Below are 20174 nucleotides of genomic sequence, written 5' to 3'. Positions count from 1 at the left end.
AACTTCATACCACCACAGGCTTGTTTGCTGCTGAAGGCAAACCGAAGTGAAAGCAAGCAATCTGACGAAGAATAAATTATGACATAAAAAAATACCAATCATCTTGTCAATCAGTTCCACAGACATGAAACAAATTCTGCAAGAGCTGCTTCTTAGGATTTGTGCTTTGGATGTATCCAATAGCCTAAAGCATTAGGTTCACAATGAATGAACAGAAAAGAGCATGCTAAAAGTAGTTTAGACACACTAAGTCCTGCACACCACTGTGTGGTGCTAGAGACCAAGACTGACTCGGCATTCACTTCAGGATCAATCTGCAGTACTTACAGTCAAGACTAGACAGTCTACTAATTTGTACTGTCCTCCCATTTACTTGGACACGCACAATGCTTCATTCTACATCTCCCATTCTGTGAACTCTGCTTCCACACAAAAATGTGAAGAACAGCCACAGAAAACCTGCAGAAATCTAAAGGAAAAAACAACTGTAAGAATATGCCAGTAGTTCACAACAAAAGCAAATTCTACCACACCACTGCTCTTCCATGCACACTGGTCCAACAGATGGACCAGCTCTCAAACTCAGTTCACAGTCATGCCACATTAACACTGCTGCATGACATTGGCACAAGAGTAAGGAGGGGGGCAGTATGTGCTTAATCTAGTTTATGGATTACAGCTCCTGTGTAGCTAAATACAGCTTTGTATTAAAATTTTTAGGCTCTCCCTAGTAATAATTGCTATCTGTTCACTGCTTAAAATAAATCCCACCAATCTAAAAAACAAGACTGCAGCTTTACTGAGGTAGCAGGAACATGGAGAGGCAGAGACTGATTTTCAATTATCCACCTATAATTCAAATTCGTTTCCCGATATTCTTGTCTCTTTAAAAAGTCCTTAAACACCATTTACCACTGTATTTTAAACTGACCATTGCATATGCAAAAGGGAAAGTCCAGAAGCCTCATCTACCTCAGGCATTTCCTGAACTAGTGACAAAAGCATAACACAAAATTGCTAAGAAAATGCTTCAAGTTCAGGTTATCCTTTTCTTGCTTGTATGCAAGAAACACTTACTTTCAAAACTGTGTCACTGTTTGTAGCTAAGTTTGGAGCTGCTGTAAGTGTGCCTCCAATTAGCCAAGTAAGGAAGTAAGCTCAGAGGATGAGCCAAACCAGAGCCAATCTCTTAACTTTTCCTCCCACTCTTCAAGGAGAGTGGGTGCTTAACAGTCACTTGATCTACTGGTCCCACCCTTTGCTGAAAGGATATTACCAATACTCCTCTCCATTAGCCTTGTTATCACTTAACTGACAGAGGAAAAAGTCGTGTGTTGCTTACGGAGTAAGCAGAGGATTCAAGCATTCTCAGGTTAAGCACTGACATTGCAAACGATTGACTAGTTCACAAATTGCACCGCCCTCGATTACCAGAGCTATGGAGTGCTCTAATCATAATGACAGTTAACAGTGAATTCTCTCTCCTCACCCAAACACCTGGGCAGTAAAAGCGAAAACTGATGCAAAAGACAAAATATTCAGAAAAAACTTTTTCACAAGTGTTGATCTGTTTTTCTTCCTGACCTGCCTACAAACAGGTACCTAAAGGGCCTTACTTTAAACATGTGGAGCAAAATCTGCAACAGCCAAGCTAAGTCTCATTGGGTGCTTGCTCCAACCACAATTTGACCCTACCTTGAAGTAAGAGCGGGGCATGTGCTAGCAATTCATTTTCCACCCTTCTTCATTTCTGTAGGCAGCAAAGCAATATTCAAGCCAGAAGATAGACAGAACATACTTTGTTTTATGTACCTGACCTGGATGATTGGGGAAGCAGGATCTGGAAGTGTCTGCACTGTTCTTGTCATGGTGTTTTGTGATTGCGTAATCTCACTGAAATTTCTACACCCTGAGTAATCAGCACTTTCTCTGTGTTCCCTAAGATTCCCGACAATCTTGAACAAGGAAAGAAAAGCAACAACAAACAAGCAAAAAACAAACAAAAAACATCCCCTAGAAAACAAAGACTTATTATTGTCAACTATAAAGGTTACTGCATATGTATTCACATGGGGGGAAAAAAAAATGTCAGACTCAGAAAACTTCCATTCGTTTGGGAGAAGTTCTAATGACGACTTCAAGATACGTTCTCACAGCTCACTGGCAATAACAACACACAGATCTTCTCTCTAGGAAGACATGGAGTCTTAGTCTCCTGCTGTCTTTCATGAGAGTCATTGCCATGCAAGCAGGATTCATATGCTTGTGTCTGCTAGCTTCCTAATGTTCAATATTATCTGCTGAGCTTTGGACATTCATTAAAAAAAATAAATAAAAATAAAAATAAATCATTTTGCTACCGGTCTTGCTGCTGGGAAGGTTATCCTACAATATAAGGATAGGAATATGTAGGATATAAGGAAGATAACCCTTCAGCAAAATATATATATATATATATATATATATATATATTATATATACACACACACACATATATATATAGGATATAAGGAAGATAACCCTTCAGCAAAAAACTACCAGCTCTTTGAGTTTGCTAAGGAGATTAGAAGGCAAAGACTTCTTACAGGAGGATATTTTCTAGAAGGCCTGGATAGGGTGGGGCAGCAGCAGACAGCAGCAGAATTTTGCTTGTGCTGAGTGAGTTCAGAGCGCAAGAGGCATGTAATGTAAATGAATCAGCAGTGCCTTCAGCTCCTGTTCTAACAGCATTTCTTTCCATATCAGGGAGAAAATCCTGTATCTGACAACAAAATCGTGCAGAGAACGTAGCTTTCTAAAGCATCTTCTAAGCTGAGGAACAGCAAATCAACTAGTTCAGTGAATTAGACTTCCCCAGATAATCTGGGGATGATAGGTTTTGGAGCAAGAATAGGAAATCAGTCTTCTAAAATGCCCCTGGTCTTCCAGTTCCATAACAGTGTCTTAGCAGTATTAGCTCAGATTAAATCAGTTCCTCTAATCTATGCGTAAATAGTTCTAAAATCGGAGTCCTTCTGAATGAAGTTTACCTTGCCTGAATCTAAGTGATAGCACAGGACAGTAACACAAACTACAAGGTATAATGAATGAAGCAAAAAAGAGAATGTCTTCCCTCTCCTGTGAAGTACAGCATATTTTGTATCATGAAGCACACATTTGTAACTGAGAATAAAAATACGACTTAAATGCTCTCATGCCCTGCTTTTCTGCAGGCAATACAAGCTAAGTAGACACAGTTGTTCCAGTTAGACACATAGGCGCCTGATATTAAGAAAGCAGTAGCAGAAATGCATTCAAGTATATCACATCCACCTTCATCCTGCCATGCGGACTTTAGGACAGAATTATCCTAACATGCATCTTTTATTACAGTCTGATCTGGCATAATAATCGCTAAGGTATGATTTTCACTAATACAAGAGACTTCTAGACTTAGCCCCTATTATCAAACCTGTCTACCCCAACCCTCTCAACAAAGGCCTAATGCCATCACCATTTTTAGATCAAGTGATTGACCATGATTGCTGTATTTGCAAATCTTTATAGATTGCAGCTTCCTGCTGTAAGACACTGAGTGGTATCTGTAACTATATGACAAGACAACACCAAAAGTGACATTAAGATGTGTGCCCGGAGCAATCTATCAATGACATATGAGTTAAAGTGGCCTATTGCAGGCCAGTTACTGTGCAGGGGCAATAGACAGGAAGGATCATCTGATGCAGAGGTTTGAACTTCAAGAAGGCTGCAGCACAAAATTCTGCTGGCAACTCCTGAACATAGATATGCTTATAATGCCTGCCAAGTTTGAGAAGTTAGAGTGACTTAGTGGGACTAAGGTTTTATCAACAATGAAGCCCCCCAGCTCCTGACAGAAAAGACCAAAGCAGTTAAATTTGTTCCACCTGACTACCGTATACCCTTTAGAAAGAATATTACATTCTCCCACTGTAGAAGGCTCCAAAATATACTTGCTTCTTGCGAGAGGGGAAGATGGTTTTATTATAACCTACAAAAACATGCTAAGCAATTTAAGTGATAATGCAGTAAAAACATCTTCAATTTTGAATAGCTATATGCTTAGATCAAACTCAATTATGTCACTAGTGAGACTAAAAGTAAGGCAGCTTCTTTTTGCTTCAGGATTGGGAATATTCCTCATGTTGATTTAGCACATTATGGCATATGGGAAACCTCCATCTGTACTTAGTTGTGTACCCTTTGAAACGTGGTACCTTGCACCAGCAAACTCAAGTGCAGGTAGTACTAGAAGGGGCAAGCTTAAAAAAATAGTAATAATAATACATGGAATCCCTTTAACATTTTTTTTAACTGTGTCTAGAACCTGCTGTCACCCACCTGGGGATGCAGGACTAGCTCATACACCCTGGGGCCTATGTTCTACATACAGTGTTCTGCCCATGGTAAAAAGTACTCTGCATTTCAAAACCATTTATTTCAAAGTCTTACTGAACGTCTGTAAACACTCAGTGTCATTGTACCGGGAACTTGCATGATAGGTAACTAAAATACGCAAGAAAGTGAATATTTTTATAAGTGAAAAGATTTGAACAAGAAACACGAAATATTTAGTGTCATTCTCTTGCTGTTTCTCAGGCGTGCCTTGCCATATGAGAATCCCACCTCTCTGCAAATATGTGATCGGGTAATTGTTTTCTTTGTGATGTAAGTGCTTATTACTACTACAGGCAAGGTGCTGTTCCTGATGTCTGTGACAGACAGCGTCATGAAAGACTAGATAGCTAGGGAAAAAAATAAGACATTAGAACCACCTTTATCCACTTGTTTTTGCTGGGTAATACTATGTCTATACCACAGTCAGAAAAATTTTGATATTTAGGCACAAACTACCGCCAGAACGCCTATGTTGTACCTGAAGACTCTTCCAGGCTTTCTTCTTTCCTCTCCGTTCTGCCTAAGGCATACTGCTTTACAGATACAGATGATGCTTCCTGCACATACAGTCATACAAAAACGAGATTTCAGGAGGTAATGCACCTCTTTATTCACAAAAAAAAAAAAAAAAAAAAAAAAAAAAAAAAAAAAACTCTTCTGTTTTAGGAAAGGCTTCTGGTGCCAAGTTCTTTATATGGTATACAGTGTTAATTACTTATGTGGACCATGTCTAGAGACAGCTGCAGGTGCCTTGCCTCTAAGAACTCCAAACCATTTAAACACTAACAGCATCAATACCACAGACAAAACTGAGGGCTCAATGATATGAGGTCACTGCATTTAGCTTAATTCATACGAAAGAAATCAGTCACAAGTGTAGTGACTTCTACCTTTTGCCTCAGAATGCAAAGTGGACTGCAATTAATGCAGAACCGGTCAAACAGAGGGACGTTGCCAGCCAGCTTAAGTAGCGATGGCTGAAGTGATCAGCAAAGTCAGGTGTAACGTCTTAACAGCACCAGTGACAGAAGTCTCTGTAAGCAGTAAGCCTGTTAGATGGTTCTATTGCCTTTATTTCCAGGGCCATTCATCTCTATTAATAAATTATGAGCTTTTTGAGTAGAGATCTCTTTTGTTCTGTATTTGCATAGACCCAACAAAGACCTGGTAAACTAGGCTTGAATGACCTGCTCAAAGACAAAACAGTAAATAATAACATAAATTGATTCTGAAAAGTTACTGACTTTAAATCTTTCTTCTATAATTATCATTCCCTGCCCCTCCCTCCCCCCAGCAAGCTGGTTCTCTGTTTAAGACTCATTGCCTGCCTGCAGGTACTGCTGTGCTGTCTGTCTCTGGGAAAGGAGATAAACCTTATCAAGGAATAACTGGAACAAAGAGCAGACTGTACTGCTGCAGTACAGGTATACCTTGTTATAGTGCCCTCACTTACCACTGTTTACCTGCTAAATAAACTGACCAAAAGAGTCATCATTGCAACAAAATGATGTAATGTGTTAAAAATCTGAACTAGTAACCTCCAATATTCTTTGAACACTTGGGAATAACCCCTGCATTAGTCACAGGGCAGTAAGTACTAGGTGCCACTGTCTTGGTGACTCATGAACAAGAGAGACTTGGCACCTCTTACTGCTCTGTGTAACCCTCCTTTTTATATTCTTCCCCTACAAGCCAACATTTCCCAAACTGGGCAAATACTATCAGCCTGCCTGTGATCCTGGATACATCCCTACTAGTCAAGGACTCATCCAAGAGTGCCCTAATCAATGGGAGTTCCATGGTCTGTGTTTCTTCTTGTTCACATGCACCTGTCCATTAAACTGCATGCACTTCTGCGCTGTTTCTCTAACCAGCCAACCCTCACTTGAAGACATCTGAAATGTTTGAGTTAACCAGCCTGGTCATACACAACCAGTAAGTATTTTGCCTCAGAATTCATTCTCAATCCCCTATTAAATCCACTGATTACAAATGCCATGGAAGGCTACATGATTGGAAATGTGGTTTTGTCAGTGTTTCTGCTAAAAAACAGACCCCAAAACCTGCTGTCTTGGGAGATGCTTCTGAAAGCCTCTCCTTCAAGCAGGAGGCACTGCAGATGAACGCCAGACCTACCCATAACATCTCAATATTGTATCCAAGGCACACATCCACCAATTTTTCTCCTACAGGTCTTTACCTCACAGGAATTGCCAACTGAACTTAATATGGACATTAAAATGGACTCAGTCAACGTTTAGATGAATGTCTGTCTCACTGATAAGGCTAAGAAAAAGGGGTTCGGTGTGGGTTTCATTTTGTTTTGAATAAAGGAAGTCAGAACCAGTTCAAAAAACAAAACCCACAAAGGAGTCAAGCACAAGGTAGTTAACGTCTCCAAAAAGGCACAATATACAGGGTACTGCTTGAGCTGGGCATGCTTTGTCTACGCACCAAGTATTGGTCAAGCAGCAGACAAAATGTTCCAGCTAGAATGGTGCGTATTTTCTGCCAAGAAAACACTCATCAGGTTATTACTTGTCTCAGTCACTAGATACAGTAGCTCTCAATGAACACTCATAAGAATTTGTAACTGTAAAATGACAATTCAGTAACACTTCCTCTCTAGACAAAACACAAACACACAGGATTACTCCACCAGTCTTCCCAGTGCTATATTTCCCTGCATGGATCACTAAGGCAACAAAAAGACTGAAATTCTAGTGAGTCCATAACACTCGCAGCAGGCAAGCTTATTCAAGATGACTCCATGGAAGAAATCCTTATGAAAAAAGCAAAACAGAAAAAAGCATATTATCAAGACAAACAGAAGCCTTGGTTATGTGATCTGCAATTCAGACACCTGATTCTTTGCAAACTGAATGCTCTTGTTTCTTCCCAAATCCATTTTAGGTGCATTCCATAGCAATGGAATTGTGGCACTCCATAGGAATCTCCCATTACACTCTTTTGATACAGTAATACACTTGGACCCATTGCCAAGGGAATGTCCATCTCTGCCTATGGGAACTACAGTTTAAATGAACAAGGAACAAATACGAATTAAAATTAAAACTCAGTCCCTCAGAGCAGTTTCTTATTTGCCAGCAAGCAACTTCACTCGCTAAATAAATTTTAAATGACTCTCACTACCTGCGTGTGCTTAGCAGCTCTTTGCAGAGGAGCAGTGACATCTGGCCAGCTCTTACATAGGTAGGTGCACTGCAATATCTTGTGAGTCACACATGAGTGAAGCTGCAGTTCCTGCATAATGTTGATATCCAGTATTTGCTACAGGGATGTGGAAGCAGACTAAGAAGGGAAAACAGAAAACAACTCAGCAATGAATTCCCTTCTGATTAGTACACACAGGGCTATATGCATCACCTCCCACTCCAGACAGAGAAGGGAGCCTCTGAGAACGCCCTCCATCTCTGGAGGCTGATCATCTCCTATTTTTGCTTTGTATTTGTATAAACCAATTTCTCTTCCTCTCTAATAGCTTTGCAGATTTCAGCTTTTTTTTTTTTTTTTTTTTTTTTTTTTTTTTTTTTTAATCCTTGAAGATGCAGTCAGTTAGCCTGACAGTGTTTCAGCTTCATAAAAGCAAGCACAGTTTGACCTCAGGCCTTTGAATTGTTCATCCCTGATAGACATGAGTGCATTTTAGAAAGGGCTGAAGCGAGTATAGATAGTACATCTTGCCCTTCCAAATTTTGACAAAGCAGCAGATGAGCTACCCTCCCTTACCACTCCTTGCAGAACTACTTCATTGCCTTAGTCTCTTTGGTCAATAAGAAACAGAACTGATTTGTCTCCAGAACCCCTGGGAGCCAGATAAGCATTCCAGCTTTCCCTTTCAGCATTCCATGCAGAGAAATCGGCCACAAAGAGTCCTTTCCTTTTTCTCCTAATTAAAAGTTTAAACACGGCAAGCACCATACATTTTTTGTTATCATTTTGTACAGCTACTGAAGAATCATCTGGAGCAAGCAAACAGAGGCTGAAGCTATAGAAATCACTTTACCAGTTCTGAGAAACACTAACTATTAGAGAGGTTGTGAGGTGAGGACGACATTTCTGAATTTGACACATTTGTCACAGCAAAGGGAAGCCTTGAAGAAAACTTAAGCTGCCTGCAGTGACACCTCCAGAGGTTATACGCTGAGCTCAATACAAATAACTGCACTAACTTCCTATCAGTACCATGACAAAAAATGTCAGTCACTGCCTAAGCACAGAAGGAGGTAGCAACTCCATTGCCATTAGTAATAAAGAGAGAGAGATTCTGGACGAGAAAAAAACGGTCCATCTAATCCTGTGAACTGGCAACATCAGCTTCCTTACAGAAGGATACAAAAAAAGTCCTACAGATAACATTTTTTTCTCACAGACAAAAAACTAACTTGGCTATCAAGTTTCCTTTCTATCCAAATTCCTACCACTTTGAGCTAAGGAGGCAAACAACAGCCACTGCACTCAGTGTCTAACTGGTCCTCTCGGCTTCAAATACCTCTCTCTGCTATGGAACAATCACTGCTAGTAGACTCAGTGCACACCTTCATAAAGGTCCAGCTCCCATATCTTCATAATCTTTGCACATGGCCGAGCCATTAAGTTTTACAAGCAGGGAAAATTAATTCTCTGGAAAGAGCAATTCAGCAGGTGATGGGGAGAGAAGAGCTAGGGAGACAAGATCATTTGTGGAAGTACCACAGGAATTCTGTAATGTGAGTTCTAGAGAACAGCCTCTCTGAACTGCAGATAAGATGTAACTGAGTTAGAAACATGGCTCAGTAAGTTAGCTTGCGTCCCTCATCCCGTCCACAAGGACTTACCCATCCTGAAAAAGTTTTCTGGGAACTCTGCTGCCTACATACAATGACTAGTGTTTTAAATGCAGCATTGAAAGAGCCTAGCCAAATAAAAGTAAAAATTGCTGGTCACAGGTAGCCTTCCTGGGGCTAGAATCATCCTTCAGGAAGGACTGTGGGCAGGGATTTCAGCATTATTGTCAACACAGAGCACTTCCAGGCTTTCCCTGCAGATACAGTTGACATGTCCCAGGAGCCAGCAATCATCCTCAAAAGCTTGTTAGTGCCTGGGACTCGGGCACTATTCCAAACCACAGCAGAACATACGTGGCACAATCTTCCTTGTTCACTTACATGCAGCTAAAGCACAATGGCATTTTCACTGTTTCCAAAGAAAAACAGCAGTGCAAGTGACACTCAGCCCCCAGCTTTTCTCTCATTCCTGTTCTCCAGGCTAGTTTCTTCAAAGACAGCAGCCAGATCTAATATATTAAGAGGAAGCCTAGCCTCTTTTTGAATCCTACTGGACCTGAAATACTGGCTTTGTTGGCCAGAGGCCCAGGTGAGGCTGTAACTGTGACACTATATGCAGTACCTTTGCTTAACCTTTTCCCTTCCATACTGCCAGAATGTATCTTTGATATTTTGACATCTTAGCAACAAAGAAGAAATCATATATAGCTTTCCCTCTCCTCTCCCTCTTCCCTCCCACCCCCACCAGTGGAACACACCTAATACTAATGCTTTGCAAGAGCTGCAATCAGTACAATCCCTGCCAAATTCTGAATTAGATGCTAGGCTGCACCTTGCAAGCATTCAGTCTCCTCACAGTCCCCAGGCTCTGAGGCTGCTGTGCAAAGTGCCTCGAGCTCCTCGGGGGGGGGGGGGGGGGGGAGCTCAGCAGCTGCCTCACCTTTGGCGAAGCACTTGCTGCATTCCTCCCTCCTGTCTCAATTCAAGGAACAGTCAAGTGAGCAATGTCCTTTCCTTTCTTACTGCTTTGTCCAAATAAGACTCTATAGGATTCCCCCCATGGATTACTCCGTTCTTTGCATAAACTTACTTTTAAACAGAAAAGTCTACAATGTCTTGGTAACTTAGTATGTTTATAAACATCCCTAGCCATGACAATAGCTAGCTGTTTAAAAAAAAGACAAATCAAGGCTTTAAACAAATTATTGGGACATATTATCAGCAATTGATTCTGGCAGTTGTGAATCTCGCCATCTTGAAACGCAGTAGCTCCTTATTGAGAAAGATCATTTCTTCTGAAATCATAAGACTGCCTTATTCATCAGAAGAAAATCTGACACTAATAATACATGCAATTCCTCAGCTTATCCTTTTTAGAAGAGAACATTCAAAAAGTAACTGCTGTGTTTAAGTATTGTTAAATCAAATGATGTGCATGCATTTCAGGCAAGTCACCTGGAAAAAATGAAATTCAAGCAAGCTGGACAAGGACATATTCTTAATGTTTTCCGTTTTTCTGTTTTTAACATGAATAGGATCACAGGACAATTCAAGTTGTGCAGGACCTCACAAGGTCTCTTATGCAACCTCCTATTCTAGGCAGGATCATCAGCCTTGAGGCCAGGCCAGGTTGCCTGGGACTTGATCCAGTCTGGTCTTGAAAACTTCCAAGGATGGAGACTGCATAACCTCTCTGAGCAACCTGTTCCAATGCTCGACTGCCTCCTTGTGAAAACTTTTCGCCTTATAATCAGTTGCAAATGACAAAATGATCTTTTCAACCACAGAAATTTTTCCTTTCCTGCTCTGGCAGTTTCTTCTTTTTGTTTCTGAACTTTCACAGCAACATCTGTCAGACTTCTGTCCTCTCCTACTTGTCTCCTTGTTCCTTTCACATACCCTTTACTTTTCACCTTCACCATGCCACCTCCTATGTTTCAAACAGCTTGCTACTTTTTGCTCAGAAATCCTCCTGGGATTTCTTCCTCTCATTCCCTCATCAGTAGACTCCCTAAGTCCCCGCTGATCTAAGGAGGCCTGTAGAACCCCTACGAAGAAAGATCCCATGTCACCTTTTCAGCTTGAATTCATCAGCGTGAGATGAAGGAGGCTCAGGACTTTTCCTGCTCTGCAGGAAAGTGTATCCAAAAGCAGCACTGGAGTTTCTGCCTTCCTCTCTTCCACAGGTTACCACAGGGTATGAGATAGCATCATAAAAATCCCTCATAAGCAGACACCGTGAACAGCCTACTAATTTGTTTTCAGATTCTCCCCTGGAGACTATGGGACAAAGCAATGTAGATGAAGCCACAACTTCTACTATGAGGCAATACTATCACAACTCCCATGGCACGTGCTAATTTCTACCCAACTTCAGGCAGATGAGAGATGCAGTACAGCTGTGCAAGTCACCTCTAAAGGAATGCAAGGTGTATTCGTATTAGCATATGGAAAATACTGACAGGCCCTCCCTACCACTAGAGGGGAAAAAGAACTCAACTTTACAGCAAAAAGTAGCTTTACTGACTGGGATATCCCAGCTAGCTTAAATCTGACTTCAGCAGTAAAGTCTTACATCAGGTAACTCAGGGTTACTCAGCTATCAAGTTGAATTATCAAGCCAGTCTTTTCACTCGGACACCAAGAAATAATGACTCTCATGACATTTCTTCCTATTCACCTGCTTGCCACATAACACTGTTGATATCTTTCTTACAAAATAAACACCAGCTACCAGAACATAATTTACATGCAAGCTGCTCCAGCTCCTCTCAAGCACGGATGGTGATGGTTCAGCTTAAGTAATTCACAAGAAACTGTAAATTCAAGTGGTTAAATATGCTTAACATAATCTGAATGTCATAGAAAATTTTTAGGCACCTCCATTTCTAAAAAAAGCAAATTGGCATCTTAATATCCCATACCCTGGAGAATCACAGAAATTCTGGAGCTCTGAGGCAGGATATAAATCCCTGCTAACTTGTCTGGCCCAAACACCAGGCACTGAAATGAATTACAGACCAATTAGGCTCACACACGGGGGTTTTGCCTTTCATGTTTCTCAGAAATGAAGAGGCAATACTAAAAAGAACATCTCTTCTCTAAGGCTGAGTCTGATTTCTCCTACTGTCCACAACAATTTTAAAGCATGTATTGAAGAGCACTAGGAAAAGTGCCAGGTATAGCACAACAGTTCTTCAACAAGGAAAAGGAAAGGGGAGGCAGTATCCCTAGGGGTCTTTGAATATACTACAGTGGGGTTCCCTACTCAAGATCCATTTTATCCTCACCTGGCAATGTGTTCTAATGCTTTACTGTAAATTTTGTTTTACATTATACATATTTTTTACATAAGCCATAATGCTTTCCTCAATCCTAGCCCTGTATACTACCTCTGATTGGGTGCACTAGCAGGCATGAAAGGAAAACACATAAAAAATGGGGCAAAGTGATGCTCCTCAGACATATCCTTCGCCTTCTGTCCATCATCTGTTATGGATGAAGCAGTCAACTCTAATGACATCAGAAACAAGAGGGTCACAGTCAGCTACCTGCTCCGGTCCCTCTTCCTCCCTCTGATGCAGAGACACAAGGGCTTTCTGGACCAATCCTTCAGAGCTTGTAGGAGCCCATCCTGTGCCCCCCAAGAAGCACCTTTACTGTTCACCCTGGAAGAACACAGCCTGCTTAAAGCCAGTCACTCTTCTGCCATCAGCTGACCTCTGTAGTGAAATGCTTGAGTCTTTAGTTAGATAAACAAGGTCTAACCTTTGAGGAGTATCTGACCAAGCAAAGGATCACAGGTTATGCTTGCCCCTTATGCCATTTCCATTTGTTTTAAACTAACCTGCAACTGACTCACTATACAGACTGATGTAAGAATCTCCATGCCTAAATACAGAAAGAATATCCTCCAACAATCACAAGGGAAATCGCAGAAAAAAAACAACCAAAAAGCCCCAAGTCACAAACAACTACAGCCTGACTGCTGAAAGCAAGTCTGTTAGCTGTGCTCCTGCTTACCACTCAAATCGTGCTAGTTCTCCCTGACCCCAGCAGGTGGAACAGGATCCTTAACTACTACTTAGAGAAAAATACTTCAAAATAAATTCATTACATGTTCCCCCTAATGCAAGCACACACTTTTATTCCTCAGCAACCTCTCCTTACACTGAATATGCTTAAAGAAGGATAATAAAAAAGTAAATCAATCAGTCTTTTTCCTCCAACCAATAACAGTCATCACAAACAAGTAATGGATGTTTCTATTTCTCAGATGAATTTCTGTAAGAGCAAGGCTACCTAAGCACATGAACTTCAGAAGAACCGTGGAAACATTTCAAAGTCATTTCTCTTATATTTCAGCGAAAATAAGTGCTACGGCCTTTCCTTGCGTTCCAAAGTAGAGGAGCTTCAGTGCAGAGAGTATAAGCTAGCACATCTTGGGAAAATCAATGTAAGCGAAGCTTAAACAGTGCTGAACACAGAATTGGAAGTTACAACTCAGAAAAGGGATCTCAAAGTCATATGTGACAGCTCTCCAAAATCACCAGCTCAACATGGGGCAGCAGCCAAAAGCAGCCAATAATATGTCAGGCCTCTCCAGCAAGGACACAGCAAACGAGACAGGGTGGGACTACGAAAAGCCTTGGCAAGCCCATGTCTGAGTACCATGTGTGGCTCTGGTCTCTGGACTAAGGGTGACATGGCACAGCTAAGAAAGGCAAAGAGAAAGGTAACTTCAACAATGAAAGGGAGGTAGCCTTACGAGGAGACAAGAAGCTGGGAGAAGGCTGGAGGAGCCTCTAAGTATTACGATCGAGGCTTACAAACTTCATAATGGCAGCAAATAAGCCGAACGTGTAACCTTCACCAGGCATGGTTATTTGCTAGACCCTGCAATATTAGAAGTGGGGTCTCTTGCTGAAACTAGCAGCAAATCAGGTTAAAGCATACAAAAGAGAACACTTAAAAAGTGACCAGGGGACTGCCAGCATTTGCTACCACCAGTGGTTGTAGAGGCAGCCACACTCAGCAGGTTCAAAATGGGACTAGAGAAATTCACAGGCAATAGAGCTGTAACCAGAAACTATGGGATCAGGTACAGACATACCCACTGCCATCCCTGATACGGCAGCTGTGGCTGCTGGCGGAAGAACATGCAAGGAGTGGACCACAAAATGTGGCCAGGTTTGCAAGTTTTCCTCGAAGTAGCTTTTCCTATTGCTCCGGCAGGAGCCAGACTGCTGACCTAGATGGACGTTTGGTCTGACTCATTAGGAATTTCTCATGTTATTTTTATTGCCACATAAAAATCTCTCAGCTTTAGTTTAATCCACAGAGAGAAAATTCAAATTCAAAACTTCAATTTGTACACTGTCTCAATACTCATAAACCCCCCACTGATTCTGAATGGATATTACTTCCAGTACACATGCTTCTCAAATATATTTATTTTCCACTGAAATATGGACTTTCACTTGGGAGCCAGACAGCTGACATCAGAAGACAACATAGATGAACTGCTGTCAGCTACCGCACTTGTCCATTCTGATGGACAAGAAGAACAATTCTTCCTGTGTTTACTATTAATATACCAGAGGTCATCACTGGCACTTTTTTTGTGTTCAAGACAAGCAAATAAGCCAGCAAATGCTCTCACATACAGTGAGTAGCCTGGGAAAGTGCTAAAAAATTTTTTTGAGGAGTACTGTTTGCACACATAACCTCTGTATGTATGCACCTCTGTAAGCAAAGCTTATTGTTGAAGTTATAAAAAAAGGATTTAAGATAAATAATTTCCCTATCACCAGAATACCTGGCCTCTGGATAATCCCAAAGTTCTCAATCAATATACAGACAGCATCTTTCCATATTAGAGTGAGGGGACACTCAAGTATCTTGAAGATAAGACGTGTATTACTAGAAACCATATCACAGCAAAAAAATCATGAAAGCATTATTTTGAAACTAATGCTTCCAGGAAGACCAGAAATCTTGCGAGATCACACCAGGATTACAAAGAGCCTGCATGCCAAGTCTGAGATTGAGTCACATACCTTTGCTTCCCCAGAAGACTATTTTGATAGCAGACTTTGTTCAGCTTGCTTACAGATTTGCAGGTCATTTTTTAACTTGTCAAAACATATGCCAGACCTGTGTGCAGCAGCCACATGCAACTTATCATTTAAGTAATTTCTGAAAACAACATGCAGAAACAAACATTTAATACAGATGATTATCACTTATACTTTGATTTTGGCTTCATAGTAGTATCTTTACATCATTGTATTTAATTACACACCACGTTTCCTTCATGATTCATCATTGCATAACAAACTAAGATAGGTGCTTTATGGGTGTGTTGCAGGTTTGCACAATTAACAGTCTATTGGACTGGAAATGATGATTTGTATTAACTGAAAAGATCATGTGGCTGCGTAGTTTGTGGGTGTTGGTTTATTAGAACTGAAAGTGCCCATTAGAGAAGGAGAAAACAAAGACAAACTCATTATGTTTCACACAGAAGTACTTAGGACTTCCTGGAAATGTTAAAGTTTATCTGGAATAGGATTCCCAGGTGCTAAATTACAAAGAAATGTTATTCTTCCTGTGTTTATGACCACAAAGGAGTGGCAAAAGACGAGGGAGCACAGAGGACAGAGGGATAACACAACACAGAGCGTGATCCAGGAACGAAAAATGGAGATTAATGCTGATACCAAGGCCACCTCAACCAGCGCCTCCCTTGCCTAGCCATTTTTTCTTCATGAGGGCCACACACATCTGTTAAACAAACTGCAATGTGCTATACTGGCTTATCAACAACCAGCTGCTCTGTCCTCACTGTATAAAGACTCTTAGCAGTCTGGAAGGAACAGAAGGTATTTCCTTGAAGAAATTATAGCTCCCAGTACAGTCACTACAAGTTCGATGAAGGAAGGAAGCGTGGTCTCAAGACTACAGCAACTTCTGGACTCCTACATCCTGCTCTTGGCTAGGCCACAAGCCACACATATATGCTGCCTTACAACCCCAGGCCTCGCCTCACTTCTCTTTCTGCAGAGCTACTTCCATCTCCACAATAGGAATATTTCCCACACATATGCTTCTTCTTCCCCATGTTTTAAGCTCAACGGCAAATTCAGTTCAATCATACTTAACTCGTTGCATGTACTTTCAACAGCTCAAATTCATTACAACAAATCCACATAAAAAACGTAGAACTCAAATGTCCCAAAGCTAAATAAAACTTATACAGTTGTCTACAGTACTCACAGCAAGTTGATCAATAATTAGGTGATGTTTATGGCAAAACAAACACCAGAACACTGTAGTAGTTAAATAAATTAGTTAAAATCAAGATGTGATAAAAACGCCTGATATTTACTCATTCCAACAGATCTTCGTTTGGATTTGCCCCTCAAACCAAGTGTAAAATATTTTGGGTTTGGAGGGGCTTTTTTTTCCTCCAATATACTTAAAAACCAAATTGCCTTACTTAATTATCCCTTGTAAATTTCTTAAGTTTAAACATAGATGGGAAGTCAAGTCAGGGTTTGAAAAGGTCCTTGACATTGTTCAATACAGTGCATCAAAGAAAGATAAAGTATTTTTCAGTTTTCTTTCTGGAAAAAATAGAATCAGGTTATTCCCTTAATTTGTGTCTTTATAATTCCCTCCATCTTTATTTGAGGTTTGAAAATGCTAAACACAACAGACTAAGACCTTCCAAGTGCTTGTGCTTGGCACTTCTACAAGCAGATTATTATTTCTATAGCAATTCCTATATCGTTAAGTTCTAGTTCACCTTTTTGTCAGACTTCACTGTACATCCAGTACATGCAAAACATTAAAATATGGAGTGCATATGATGTAGAAATGCTCTCAAAAGAACATAATAAAGCAATGCAATCTAATGCAGTTATGGGTAAAAGCATCTCACTGTCAGGATTTTCACTAACTGCCTGTCAAGATATCCCCAGACTTGCCCTCCATGCTCAGCTGCACTGGTGATAGCTGGAAATTCCTGCAACAAAGTTTGGGAATCTGGACCAGGCACAGGAGCTCACCCTGCAATATTTCTCAATGACCTGAAAGAACAACTGTGTGGCTATTGGATCCAAGAGTAAGATAAAACTCATCTTCTGTCCAAAGAAATCAGACCAGGAATGGTTTTTAGTTGGTAAAGCAAAGACTGAAAACAAAACCCTACAACAAAAACAGGAGACAAGCTGGTAGAATCAAAAGATTGTGAAATAGTGTACAAAAGCTTTGTTGCAAATTACTGTGACCACACCATTTTTTCTCTTATCTCCTTGAAGCCAAAATTGCTATGCACAAGTACTCTAAGCAGTAAGAACTCTTTGTCTTATATAAACGCAAATACATATATATGCATGCAAACATTTATGCATACACAAAAGCATGTGTATATACAGATTCATATAGCACAAATGTTTAAGAATGAAAAGGTATTCTGATACCTCAATTTCTAAAATGCCCAATTTGAAATGTTTTAAGGTAGCCTGATTTTAAAGACATGACCTTAGTTTCTTCTCCAGACCTCAAAAAGGTTACTTATGTCACAATATATAACCTGAAATAGAGACAGGGGACAAGAGATACTAACATTTAAGGATATTTTTAAATAAATACTTTTTAAATATTAGCTATTCAATTCCACATGCAGACAGAGGTAAGGACCTCAAATTCAGAAATGTTGATTTTTTTTTTTTCCAGCAAAATCATTAGGTTCTACAGTGCTCAGCTTCTCAGGAAAAAAAAAATGTTTTATTGGTATGCATAAAGATGTACTTAGGTAACCAAACTTCATGCTCTGGAGTTAAAAATACAATTCATGAATAGTAAAAACGTATCAGAATTTGACGTGACAAGAAACAGAACCAAATACAACACCACAGACTCACTTTGATGGGGCTGTCTATAGCAAAGGATCAGCAATAAAAATACAAACACACATCTCAAAATAAAAATGGTCAGCAGACTGTTGCGTACCCTTCCCCGTTCCCTATTTAGGCAGAATCTCAAATACGAGAATTAACTTTATACTGTTTGGGAGTCAAGTTACTGAACTATTAATTTCTACAGTGATACACTTGAACTGTTTTCCAAGGCTGTGGGTGATGGGAGAGACAGAGGGAGAGATAGAGGGAAAGATAGAGGGAGAGAGTGATTTCAGCTGAAATTACTGGCTCAGAATGAGAACTAGCTGATCTCTACCCCCATGAAACTCTTCTTGCTTGATCTACTCGATCTTACCTCCTTGTCTGACCAATGGCAGGCCTATTCTCACACTGTTCCACACTCAAATCTTGTAAAATGCACCAAATCTCCTTTCTCTGCTTTCAAAGAGCTCCTAAAAACCCAACTGATACATAACGCACTTCAGGCTTCCCTGGGTTATTTTTCAGTGGCATAGTATACTTCTAGGCTGTCAGGTTTACTTACTATTTATTTTGTACAGATCATCAGCCACACCACGGTAGGCCATGATATTGTGTTTAATAGGCAAAAATGATAGAGCAAATCACAAAGTAAAGAAAAAGCAAAGAACTGACTAGTACCATTCTTCTCAATCTCAGTTAAGTCTGCTACCCAATTGTGAAGACTTTGCAAGACTGAGGACATCTAGACTTGCCAATACAAACTACCCAACAGTTACAGGTGCTGAAAATACTTTGTTATTCCCAAGAGCTCCTGCCCCACACTGATAAACATGGATTTCATTCAAACAACAACATTTCATTCATCTCAGACTGGGCATGCAATACATTGGGCCTGAAGATCAACTCAGTGGACATATACTCTTAACACCATGTGTTGCAGTGCACCAGATCACCTGGGACTGGCTCCTTCCACTGACAGACAGACCGACCTGATTCATACCCCTTATCTTTGTGACTTTGCGAGACCTCAAATTAATAAACTTAAATTTGTGCAAGGACCAGTTCAGAGGCCCCTGTATCAGAAATACTCTTTGCAAGGAGCAAAACAGTGGAAACTTCAGAGACAAGACATGCTGCAGTTACATCTGCACAATCTTTTGCAGCTTTCAGATGCAAGCTAACTTTGGCCATTTAGCAAAGCCAACTTGCAAGGCAGAGTGTAATAGCTCAAGTTAAGCACTATGCTAGTACTCATATAGCTTCAAGTTGTTTTGAACCACAGTCACCACAAGCCTATGTCTACCTGCAAAATACTGTGTGAATACATCCCACGGTTCTAGGTTCATGGTTTTGGATTACATGCAAGAAAGACATCCATGTATGTAATGATATCATGATGGCAGAAAAAGCACACTGAGAAAAGATGTTTCTACTGAGAAAAAAAAAGTTTCTACTGAGAAAAAAGATGTTTCTACTGAGAAAAGATGTACACTAGAAAGGTAAAGCAAAGATGATAGAACAAGGCAACAGAACATAACATGTGTTTTGAAAGGATGAAAAGGAACTTCAGCTATGATTTAGACCCTAACACTACAGGCGGGTGGGTAGACTCCAAGAACTTCCCCTAGACCGTCATTAAGCAAAACACCACACTTCTGCAAAACACTATGCCTAAAGGGCATAAAAACACACACACTGAACTGATCAGCTGACAGCAGTTCCTCTGTTTCTACTGATCCTGCTAACATCCTTCATTGGAAAGTCTCAACAGTGCCCTAAAAGGATCCTCTGTATGGGCTAATCTAATGTGGATTAAGTAAATTCCAGGGAGAACAGTATTCCACTAGGGTATTATAGTCATGAAGCTAAGCTTTCTGATGACCAGTGTACCTGCCTAAAATCAAGAATGAACTCAGCCTAGGAGCGCTGTAAAAAATGTCTACATCAGCAGTATAAATGTAACATTCCTGTGAAGCATTCAAATACTATAGGATGGATGGTAAAAAATAGATGCGGCTGTGGCCATTTCAGGAAAACACAAGTGTGAACAAGAAGCTATTTT

At 40.4% G+C, this 20174-nt stretch overlaps 1 protein-coding gene across 7 annotated transcripts in view; it reads right to left on the bottom strand.

The window, feature by feature from the left end:
* Positions 1-20174, bottom strand: part of SLC45A1 (solute carrier family 45 member 1) — an 87462-nt gene that overhangs the window by 48769 nt on the left and 18519 nt on the right. For 2 of the 7 annotated variants that reach the window (XM_062593254.1, XM_062593255.1), the window contains exon 3: positions 15263-15401. The exons of the other annotated variants lie outside the window; for them this stretch is intronic. The gene's annotated coding sequence lies outside the window, so the exon portion shown is untranslated. The remainder of the gene's footprint in view (positions 1-15262; positions 15402-20174) is intronic. 7 annotated transcript variants of the gene reach the window in all.

The sequence above is a fragment of the Rhea pennata genome, chromosome 22 (assembly GCF_028389875.1).
Source record: "Rhea pennata isolate bPtePen1 chromosome 22, bPtePen1.pri, whole genome shotgun sequence".
In the NCBI taxonomy this organism is placed as follows: Eukaryota; Metazoa; Chordata; class Aves; order Rheiformes; family Rheidae; genus Rhea; species Rhea pennata.
The sequence above is the reverse complement of the archived record's forward strand: the minus strand, read 5'-3'. Positions and strand labels throughout refer to the sequence as shown.